This window comes from Salvelinus sp. IW2-2015, unplaced genomic scaffold (assembly GCF_002910315.2).
Source record: "Salvelinus sp. IW2-2015 unplaced genomic scaffold, ASM291031v2 Un_scaffold2296, whole genome shotgun sequence".
Taxonomy (NCBI): Eukaryota; Metazoa; Chordata; class Actinopteri; order Salmoniformes; family Salmonidae; genus Salvelinus; species Salvelinus sp. IW2-2015.
Genome location: NW_019943622.1, coordinates 24,330 through 33,750, shown reverse-complemented (window position 1 = coordinate 33,750; position 9,421 = coordinate 24,330). Strand labels below are relative to the sequence as shown.

The following is a 9,421-nucleotide window of genomic DNA, read 5'->3' as shown; positions in this document are numbered from 1 at the left end:
TTTCTCCCTTCCCTCTCCCCCTCTTCTCCCTCCTCCATCTCACCGTCTCTCCTCCCTTCCCTCTCTTCCTTCCTATCTCAGCCGTCTCTACTTCTCCTTCCGTTCCCTCCCTCCCTTCCTCTCCCCCTCCTCCATCTCACCGTCTCTCCCTCTTCCTTCCCTCCCCTCCCTCTTTCCTTCCCCCTCTCTCCCCTCCTCCATCTCACCGCTCACCCTACTCCCCTCTCTCTCCCTCTCCCTCACCCTCTCTCTCCCCTCCTCCATCTTCACCGTCTCACCTCTCCCCCTCTCTCTCCCTCTCCCTCACCCTCTCTCTCCTCTCCTTCCTTCCCTCTCCCCTACCTCTTCCTCTCTTCTTCCCCTCTCTTCCCTCACTTACCCCCTTCATCTCTGTTACTCCCATCCTAGTATGATTTAGTGACTGGTCTCCCTGGTCCATACTAGTGTTAAATAATGTAGCTAATGAATGTTTCCCTGGTCCACACTAGTGTAATAATGTAGCTAATGTAATGTTTTCTGAGTTAGCTAGCAGGACTAATGTTCCTGAGTTTAGCTAGCACGGACTAATGTTCCTGAGTTATGCTAGCAGGACTAATGTTCCTGAGTAGCTAGCAGACTATAGTCCCTGAGTTAAGGTAGCAGAACTAATGTTCCTGAGTTACCTAGCAGGACTAATGTCCCTGGGTTAACGCTAGCAGGACTAATGTCCATGAGTTAGCTAGCAGGACTAATTCCTGAGTTAGCTAGCAGGACTAATGTCCCTGAGTTAGCTAGCAGGACTAATGTCCCTGAGTTAGCTAGCAGGACTAATGTCCCTGAGTTAGCTAGCAGTGACTAATGTTCATGAGTTAGCTACAGGACTAATGTTCCTTGGGAGTTCTGAGCAAGCTGAGGACTAATGTTCCTGAGCTAGCTAGCAGGACATAATGTTCCTGAGTTAGCTAGCAGGATAATGTTCCGAGTTAGCTAGCAGGACTTAATGTTCCTGAGTTAGTAGCAGGACTAATGTTCCTGAGTTAGCTAGCAGGACTAATGTTCCTGATTTAGCTAGCCATAACTAATTGTCCTGAGTTAGCTAGCAGGACTAATGTTCTGAGTTACGCTTAGCAGGACTAATGTCCCTGAGTAGCTAGCAGGACTAATGTCCCTGAGTTAGCTAGCAGGACGAATCCCTGAGTTAGCTAGCGGACTAATGTTCCTGATTTAGCTAGCATAACTAATGTCCCTGAGTTAGCTAGCAGGACTGATGTCCCTGAGTTAGCTAGCAGGACTAATGGTCCTGAGTTAGCTAGGCAGGACTAATGTCCTGAGTTTAGCTAGCAGGACTAATGTCCTGAGTTAGCTAGAGACTAATGTCCCTGAGTTAGCAGCAGGACTAATGTTCCTGAGTTAGCTAGCAGGACTAATGTTCCTGAGTAGCTAGCCAGGATAATGTTCCTGAGTTGCTAGCAGACTAATGTCCCTGAGTTAGCTAGCAGGACTAATGTTTCCTGAGTTAGCTAGCAGGACTAATGTTCCTGAGTTAGCTAGCAGGGACTAATGTTCCTGAGTTAGCTAGCAGGACTAATGTTCCTGAGATAGCTAGCAGGACTCACTGGGGATAATATTCCTTTATGGGGCCAAACACACACACAACATGGTCGCTCACACACACTCGCACACAAACACACACTTGGATCATCTGCTCTCTATTCCATTGTGAATGTAATATTGATGTGTTCATCTCTCTCCTTTTTTGAGAGGGAGGGACGGAAGGAGAGGGAGAGACGGTGAGATGGAGGGGAGGGAGGGAGGAAGAGAGGGAAGGAGAGGGAGAGAGGGGGAGAGGAAGAGAGGAGGGAGGAGGAAGAAGGGTAGAAGGAGTACAGTGTAGGCAGGACCAAGAAGAGGCAGTCAATACATACTATTATGATGGATGACAGAACACAACACAGCCTCAGAATAAACCAGAGTCATGATTCAACAGTGACTAGCAATACGTTTCTTCACCTGGGAACAATACACACACACACGAGTTCCCACAAACACTGTACAACAACACCACTACATATTAACTGACATTTCCTTATGTCACTTATGCTACGTCACTAAATAGCCCTGTAGTGTGGCTAGTACATACCCTTACGTCTCCTTGCCCGTGTGAACTCTCCGACAGTCTGTGAGTCAGTTCTCTCCAAGCCCAGCGGTTTTGGGTGCAGGGAGATGGGGCTGAAACCTGATTTTGTTCAACATAAACAATGTCTAGATGTATAGATTTGACCTTATGTACAGTGTACATCAGTGTCCATCAGACATAAGATCCAGATCAAAACATAGCAGCAGCCCGTTGAAGCCCAAGCCCAAGCCACTGAACAGATGACCTTTGACCCTATGACATCACCCCAGAGCACTACACCCCGTCATGATCAGACCTGCTGAATGACAACAGTGACAGCAACACATGGCTTCCCCCCAAAAAAGGCCAGGAGGAAGAACCGATAGATGAGATGACGGTTGGTTACAGCTGTGAAGCAGCACAATGAAGCAACGTTGATTCACACACACAAAGAACACCAAGGAACCCCAAAGCAGTAAACACCTTGAAAGCAAAATGGAGAACGACCAAACCAACACAAGTCCAAACAGCCTGTACAGCAGACTATCAGCCTGTACAGCAGAGCAGACTATCAGCCTGTACAGCAGAGCAAACTATCAGCCTGTAAAGCAGACTATCAGCCTGTACAGCAGACTAACAGCCTGTACAGCAGACTAACAGCTTGTACAGCAGAGCAGACTATCAGCCTGTACAGCAGACTATCAGCCTGTACAGCAGAGCAGACTATCAGCCTGTACAGCAGACTATCAGCCTGTACAGCAGAGCAGACTATCAGCCTGTACAGCAGAGCAGACTAACAGCCTGTAGCAGCAGACTATCAGCCTGTACAGCAGAGCACTAATCAGCCTGTAACAGGCAAGACTATCAGCCTGTACAGCAGACTATCAGCCTGGTTACAGCAGACTTTCCATATCAGCCTGTACAGCAGACTAATCAGCCTGTACAGCAGACTATCAAGCCTGTACTAGCAGACTATCAGCCTGTACAGCAGACTATACAGCCTGTACAGCAGACTATCAGCCTGTAACACGCAGACTATCAGCCGTATGCAGACTATCAGCCGTACAGCAAGCCGACTAACAGCCACTGGCTGCTGCATATGCCTGTACAATAAACACACATGATACGTAAGCAGACATGGGATGGTATATGCACGCATGGACACCCCTTCCATACATAAACACTTACCTTTCCGGGGTTTGAGGTTGCGGTGAATGGGTGGTGGTTGAGTGGCTCTCGCTCCTCCCCCTTCTCCCCCTCCTCCCCGGTGGTGTGTCTGCGAGATGGGCGTGTGTGGGGGTTGTGGGGAGGAGCGGAACCCCAGGTGTGCAGGCGGGGGTACCTGTCTCCCAAGAGAAGGCATTCTCCAGGGCATGGGGTCATAGTGCATAGTTAGAATCCTGGGAGGTGGGGTCGGGGAAGGAGGGGGGAGGTAGGGAGACGAGGGAGGTGGGGTCGGGGAAGGAGGGGGAGGTAGGGAGACGAGGGAGGTGGGGTCGGGGAAAGAGGGGGGAGGTAGGGAGAGACGAGGGAGGTGGGGTCGGGGAAAAGAGGGGGAGGTAGGGAGACGAGGGAGGTGTCGGTAGCGTTCATGGGAACATAGTTCTCATCGACATCTTGCTTTCCGGACACATTCCACCTAATGGTACCATGCCTTTATTCATCTGGGGGGGGGGGGGGGGGGCAGAGAGAGAGAGGGGGGAGAGAGAGAAGGGGGAGAGAGAGAGGAAGGGGAGAAAGAGAGACAGATGAGAAAGGGTGAACTATTTAAGTGAGAAGTGGGCATTGGTCTGAAGCTGAAAAATAAAGCACCACAATGCCTATTCCACCCGATGCTCTACCAAGGTTTTAACAGCATCACAATGCCTACTGCACCCATGCTCTACCAAGGTTTTTACAGCATCACAATGCCTACTCCACCCATGCTCTACCAGGTTTTACAGCATCACAATGCCTACTCCACCCATGCTCTACCAAGGTTTTACAGCACCATAACAATGCTACTACACCCCATGCTCTACAAGGTTATCCAGCACCACAATACCTAGGGCCTCCGAGGCGTTGTTACCAGATTCTTCAATTTCTTGGCAATTTCTCGCATGGAATAGCCTTCCTTTTCAGAATGAAAAGACTGACGAGTTTTCAGAAGAAAGTTCTTTGTTTCTGGCCATTTTGAGCCTGTAATTGAACCTTCAAATGCTGATGCTCCAGATACTCAACTAGTCTAAGAAAGGCCAGTTTTATTGCTTCTTTAATCAGAACAACCGTTTTCAGCTGTGCTAACATAATTGGCAAAAGGGTTTTCTAATGATCAATTAGCCTTTTAAAATTATAAACTTGGATTAGCTAACACAACGTGCCATTGGAACACAGGAGTGATGGTTGCTGATAATGGGCCTCTGTACGCCTATGTAATATTCCATTAAAAAATCTGCTGTTTCCCAGCTACAATAGTAATTTACAACATTAACAATGTCTACACTGTATTTCTGATCAATTTTATGTTATTTTAATGGACAAAAATGTTTGCTTTTCAAACACAATGTTTGAACATGCACTCAACATACAGTACATCCAGTTTTAACACAGCAATAAAACACATAGGCTGATATGTAGTAGAAGTTTATTTTATTGAAGTATTCATTGTGGTTGATCAGTGGAGAGGATGATGAGGGAGTGGGTAGGATGATGAGGGAGTGGGGTAGGATGAATGAGGCATTGGGTAGGATGATGAAGGCAGTGGGTAGGATGAATAGAGTGGTGGTGATGAGGCAGTGGGGTAGGGTGATGAGGCAAGTGGGTAGGATGATGAGGCAGTGGGTAGGATGATGAGGGAGTGGGTAGGATGATGAGGCAGTGGGAAAATAGGATGATGAGGAGTGGGAGGTCGATGAGGCAGTGGGTAGGATGATAGGCAGTGGGTAGGTGATGAGGCAGTGGGTAGGATGATGAAGGCAGTGGGTAGGTGATGAGGCAGTGGAGGTGTGAGCAGTGGGTAGGGTGATGAGGCGGTGGGTAGGGTGATGAGGCGGTGGGTAGGAGGTGAATGAGGCAGTGGGTAGGATGAATGAGGCATGGGTTGTAAGGCTTGATGATGAGCAGTGGGTAGGGTGAATGAGGGCAGTGGGTAGGATGATGAGGGTAGTGGGTAGAAGTGATGAGGCAGGTGGGTAGGATGATGAGGCAGTGGGTAGGTGATGAGGCAGTGGGTAGGAAATGAGGCAGTGGGTAGGAATGATGAGGCATGGAGGTGATGAGGCAGTGGGGTAGGATGAGGGTGGTAGATGAGGCAGTGGGTAGGTGATGAGGCAGGGGTAGGTGATGAGGCAGTGGGTAGGTTGACTGAGGCAGTGGGTAGGATGATGAAGGCGTGTGGGTAGGGTGATGAGGCAGTGGTAGGATGATGAAGGCATGTGGGTAGGATGATGAGGCAAGTGGGTAGGGTGATGAGGCAGTGGGTAGGATGATGAGGCAGTGGGTAGGGATGAGGCAGTGGGTAGGGTGATGAGGCAGTGGGCTAGGGTGAATGAAGGGCAGTGGGTAGGGTGATGAGGCAGTGGGTAGGGTGATGAGGCAGTGGGTGGTGATGAGGCAGTGGGTAGGGTGATGAGGCAGTGGGTAGGTGTGATGAGGTCGTGTGTCTGGTTTGTTGCAGTGGTGAGGATGGCAGTGGGTAGGTGATAGGCAGTGGGTAGGGTGAGAGGCAGTGGTAGGTGATGAGGCAGTGGGGTAGGATGATGGGCAGTGGTAGGAATGAGGCGTGATGAGGGTGGAGGGATGAAGGCAGTGGGTAGGGTAATGAGGCAGTGGTAGGGTGATGAGGCAGTGGGTAGGATGATGAAAGCAGTGGGGTAGGGTGATGAGGCAGTGGGTAGGATGATGAGGCAGTGGACGGGTATGAGGCAGTGGGTAGGCTGAGTGCGGCTAGTGGTGGTGATGAGCGCAGTGGTAGGGTGATGAGGCAGTGGGTAGGGATGATGAGGCATGGGTAGGGGATGAGGCAGTGGGTAGGGATGATGAAGGCGTGGGTAGGGTATGAGGCAGTGGGTAGGAATGATGAAGGCAGTGGGTAGATTGACGGAGTGGGTAGGGTGATGAGGCAGTGGGTAGGGTGATGAGGCAGTGGGTAGGATGATGAGGCAGTGGGTAGGGTGATGAGGCAGTGGGTAGGATGATGAGGCAGTGGGTAGGATGATGAGGCAGTGGGTAGGATGATGAGGCAGTGGGTAGGTGGTGAGGCAATGGATAGGTGGGTGAGATATTGTCACTATAATTGCACAATGGAACTGTACGTGATTTGTATGTGAACTGCAGTCCAATCAGAAGCCCTTTTCAATAATCACCTGACCTGTTTAGTTGGCGGAGAACCATGTAGCCATTCAGGGCAGCAGTGTCGATCAGATGGAAAACATAGCGTCTTATACCACATTCCTAGCTGTTTATCGTGTCCGCCTTATCCACTTATCTACTTATCCATTTTGACGTTATAGTCAAGCACGCAGTCTGGTTTGATCTGTTTCTCTCTCCCGTCAGGTTGTCCACCTTCCCTGTGGCCGACATGGTTGCTGTACGGACAGCGGAGAGGACATGGACGTCTCGTTTGTCATGCCACTTTACTGCCAGCTGTTGACCGTTCTCCTTGAACTCCACCTCCCCCCTTCTGCATCTTCCTGTTCCTGCTTCCGGCATCCCCTTCCTGTTCGACTGGACTGTGGAGAGCAGATGCTGGAAGAGTGTGGGACTTTTGCCAYCAATTGTCCACATACAAAGTGTGTCCCTTGCTGAGATGAGGAGCCAGCATGGTCATCACCATGGACCTGGACACCCCAAGCCCCTCATAATGTTGGAAGTCAGTGGTGGACCCAGTGTAAACTATAATGTCCTGGTCAAATCCTGTCTTCACGTCGCAAATAACAAAGACCTTGACCCCAAAACCTGTGCCTTTTGGAGGGAATATATTGACGGAACGCCAGCCTACCTTTCCCTAACATCAGGGACTCATCAATGCATAGGTCCTTGTACGCCACAAAGACCCGATCAAATGCTGATGTCAGGCTGRTGAGAACATTTCTTATTTTGAGCAACGGGTCATTTAGGCTGGCAGTAGCATTGTTGACGAAATGCAGGCATCGCAGCAGAACTAGGAAGCGGTCTGGGGAAAAGAGGATGGCAAAGRAGGGAGTTGCAAACATAGGATCTGTGCTCCAGTATTCTCTTAGGAAGTTCTTCTTTACTATTTCCCATGAGAAGGACTGTCACCAGGAAGGTATACATTTCACTAATTGTGGTTATCAACCATTTAGCGAGTTTAACCCCTCACTCCTGGCTCTCTCTTCTCCTGTAGCTCCAAGGCATAGCGATTGGTCTACTCCACTATGTCTCCCACCAGCTCCACTGTCAGAAACAGATTGAAGTACTCTGCCTCAGAGGGAAACGGCAAGGGGCGTTGCAATCCCCTACTGGGACTCATCAAAGCAAACAGCAGGGCCAGGAGGGATGAAACAGCAGGGCCAGGAGGGATGAAATGGCTGGCGGCCTTCCAGCTACCACAGACCTCCCGTACCTCATCCACTGTCTGTCTGCCTCCATCATCACCAGCATCTTCAAAGGGACCTGGGACTTCGTCAGTGGGCAAGGGGTCCTCCGATTCAGGGTTCTCAAATGGCTACAAGCTTGGGGGGGGCAGCTCCTCTCTGTCACTGTCAGAATCTGATTTCTGACTTTCATACTCAGATTCATTGTCAGAATTTAAAAAAAATCTCCTGAATTTCCGCATTTGTGAGTTGTCTCCTTTTGAAAGACATTGCTAATGCTACAGCTTAGCCCGTTAGCTACATACATAAACAACAAGACTGAATGGCTCAGAGTGGACTGTGTTTGTTCAAAATGGGGACTGTGTTTTTGCAAAATGGGGACTGTGTTTGTTCAAAATGGGGACTGTGTTTGTGCAAAATGGCGACTGTGTTTGTGCAAAATGGGGACTGTGTTTGTTCAAAATGGCGGCTGTGAAAAAAGTTGTGGCTAGCTCAAACTCTGACTGTTGCGCCAATTGTAACTGGACGTTCTAAATAAGCATTCTAATCACAAAAGTTTGAGCGTACTTTGTAGATTGATCACACCTGCGGCTAGCTCTTACCGTAGCTTGGACTATGGAGTAGCTAGCTAGCTAGCTAGTATTGCAAAAGCCCATTGCATGCATTGTAAGGTAGCAGCGTGACAATTTGCCCAAAGTTTAGTGTTAGTTTTGTGGAGAGAACAAAAATGTAGGAACAGCATTTGGGATGAGCGCTAACGTAAGCTAGCTTCTGTGTTGAGGTCAGCTGTTTTTGTCTGGCCCTAGCTAGCTAGCTAATGGCTGAAGTAAWTTGTGTAAAAACCTTTCATAACCAAATATAGATATCTACCTTTCTAGGCCTGTTCGTTAGCTAGCTAGCTTTCAGCTGACTGGTGCTAATCAAAATATATTTGTGCATTTTTTTATTAACCTTAGCTTGAATTCCAACATTTAGCTAGCTACAATCTTAGAAAAAAAGGTGCTACCTAGAACCAAAAAGGGTTCTTCGGCTGTCACATATGAGAACCTTTTGAAGAACCCTTTTTGGTTTCAGGTAAAACCCTTTCGGGTTCCAGGTAGAACCCTTTCCACAGAGGGTTCTACCTGGAACCCAAAAGGGTTCTACCTGGAACCCAAAAGGGTTCTACRTGGAACCCAAAAGGGTTCTCCAATGGGGACAGCCGAAGATCCCTTTTGGAACCCTTTTTTTGTATCTACAGTAGCCTAGGTTGGTTCTCATCCAGTTCTTATGATTGGTCAGCCTAGTGCAGCTGTATTGTTGTCGAGAAACAGAGTTGCTTGACCCGGTTCTGGATCTTTTGAGTTTTGGCTGAAAAATATTTTTGCATTGTCAGAAATGCTACAAAAAAATATTGTTTCTTTATTGGCATGTGAGAGTGATAAATTATACATTTAATCAAAACTTTTGTCCCTATAAACTTATTCAGTCCGAAAGGTGGCAAGTCTAATGGTCACTTTATGAATGCTGTAGATTCCTACTTATCCGATGCCWAGATATTCAGCTAGGTCGGGGCTAAAAATGTACTTTCCCCCCCCCCGAATGCTAACAACCCTGTTCAAAATCCGGTAAGTGGCTCTCGGTAACAGCCGGATGGCTCATGATGAAAGGCAGGGAGTGTGTTGTGTACTTCCAATCAMGGTGATTAGTACATTTTCATCGACATTGTTGTCATATTGGCWTAGTTATGATGATAAGGAAATGTTAATTTAACACTGAGCTTCAACCAAAAGCCTGCTATTGTCGCACCGAC

At 48.5% G+C, this 9,421-nt stretch overlaps 1 pseudogene; it reads right to left on the bottom strand.

The window, feature by feature from the left end:
- Positions 1 to 9,421, bottom strand: part of LOC139025139 (GRB2-associated-binding protein 1-like) — a 48,053-nt pseudogene that overhangs the window by 15,268 nt on the left and 23,364 nt on the right.